We start from the raw sequence: 2,500 nt of genomic DNA on the forward strand, positions 1-2,500 counted from the left end.
GGTATCTACCCACACTCCTTAGCCCCGTGCAGCGATGTCAACCAGCCCCTCTGCGAGTCAGCCTGAGTGAGAGGAACAACAGAAATTTCAACTGAGAAGATCAATTATAGATAGAAGGAAATGAATGGGAAAAGTAATTTAATAAATTATTGAGTTGATGCCTTATATCATCTACAAAAGCAAATGAAAAATTAGATTGTGTGTTTGGATGAAACTGGATTTTTAAAAGGGCTCAGAAAACATATTTAATTAGAAAAAGGAAAAAGATGGTGATTGGTGTAGCCGGTTACACACGGAGGAAAATGAATAGGTAGGAAGAGAGATAGTGAAACATGGGCCCGAGAGAGAAATGGAGAGACTTCTCATGGACAGTATCATCAGAAAGTTGAGAGCCAAAACTTTTTCACTTCTAAGGACCGAGTGGAATAAAATATCTTAAACTCCTGAGGCAGGACACTGCAAATAAATTAGCACTGGCTATAAACTCTTAGATCACCATGTATTCCATTTCAAATCTCACAGATGCAGAACATGCAGTGGATTGTAAACTTATAAACACCAACCGTAGTAGAGAAATAGCCTCAGTTCGTTCATTTCTTGTTTTCAACATACTGTCCCTAGCACAAACACATGTATCTAAACATAAAAGGAGACGCTCTGATATACCCATCAGCCTCAGGAAAAAGTAAACAGCAAAAGTAATTAAAAGGGAGTAACTTGAAAGTTGAATGTGGATTTCTCCTCTGTTTGAACCGGAGAGCGAGCGTGAGTTATAGTGCAGATGAGGGAGGAGAGGGGAAGTAAGGAAGACTAATTATGCGTTCCTCTGAGTGGCTTCTTTGGGACGAGGCGATGTGGTGCTGAGACACAAGGAATGCAAATCGTGGATGTTTCTAGGTAAGGTGCGCCATAGTCACAGTTTGTGTTGGGACCCACATCGTGTTCAGCAAGGCCTTTGTGTTGTCGCTCCCAAGAGACCTGCTCAACCAATGGCGTTATCGGCATAGCCATGTTGTCTAAGCAGAAAAAATTGTCACTATTTATAAGATGAAAGGGTATCTTCAGGGAAGGAACAAATTATTTTGTTTTGTTTTTTTTTCAGTTAATTGGTGTTGTGATATACTCTCCTCGTTGCCAGCTCTCTTGCGGTTTGATATTTGTATATTTACAAGATTGCACTTCTTTTCTGCAGAATTACGACTCAAGGTGATGTATTTGTCAGTGTGTTGACCTCATGTTTGATGTAGTGAATACACAAATTAAGGATGGAGCAGATTTAACATTGACTGCTCCAAGACGTTACTGTTATTGATTGACAAAGTACTAAACCAAGAATAAGAAAATACACTGAAAACCTTACTGATAATTAATGACAATTCAAGTGTGCAAACAAGTGAGTAATTAAGGGTAATATACAACTATAGATATGTCAATATTAGAGAATATACAAGCTTAGACTAGCTTAACCTTTCACAGAAGATTTAGGCCCAATCCCAATTCTATTTTTGTACCTCGTCCCCTTGGCCCTTGAAACAGAGTGTGAAGGGGAAGGGCTTTAAAATGTACCCCTAAGAAATGGGACAGCACTACAACACCTGCACATGTCATTGCGATCTCATCATTTGAGATCGACAACGGCAACTGCTATTATTAGATTATTATTATGATAAGCCATTGTTTGTTTACCTTTAAGCTCTGACGATTGTGCACATGAGCAAGCCAGTGAGTGCCAGTACACACACATATAATGCACATTTCAACATGCGAAAGTGTTCCTCCACATGTTTTCACATAAGTTATAACAATACTTATCCATCCACAGGGTTTGTAATGTAGTCAAATGTTTATAAATACAAGCGCAGCTGTTTAGAAGTAATTTTTTGGTTATTGATGTCAGAATTTACCGGTATTTTGGAATGGATGTGTGAATGGTCTTTTCTGGAAAAATTCCGTAACATCCTTGTCTGTGTGAACAGCGCTTTTTTGAATATATCGGTAAAGACGTTCTGGAAGTTTTCCGGATATTAATTGGTATCACTGTGTGAAAGGGGCTAATTTTTCCAGTTCATATCTTTTTACTCCACCACTTGGAAAATGGAGTGGTGTTAAAAAAAGAACAGTATTTAATTTAGTTTTGTTCTGAAGTAAAAGTAAAAGTAAAGAGGTGGCACGGTGGATCAGTGGTCTAACTGTCAACTTACAGCAAGAAGGTTGCTGGTTCAATTCCCAGCTGGGCCAGTTGGCATTTCTGTGTGGAGTTTGCATGTTCTCGCTGTGTTCATGTGGGTTACCTCTGGGTGCTGCGTTTTCCTAAGACATGCGCTATAGATGAATGCGGGTGTCCGCTGTTTAAAACATATTCCAGAATAGTTGGCAGTTCATTCTGCTATGGTGACACCTCATAAATAAGTGACTAAGACAAAGGAAAATTAATGAATTAATGAATGAAGTAACAGTAATAGATTCTTAAATTAAGAATGCTACAGATGCTTATAAAATG

Source organism: Danio rerio, chromosome 7, assembly GCF_049306965.1.
Source record: "Danio rerio strain Tuebingen ecotype United States chromosome 7, GRCz12tu, whole genome shotgun sequence".
Classification (NCBI taxonomy): domain Eukaryota; kingdom Metazoa; phylum Chordata; class Actinopteri; order Cypriniformes; family Danionidae; genus Danio; species Danio rerio.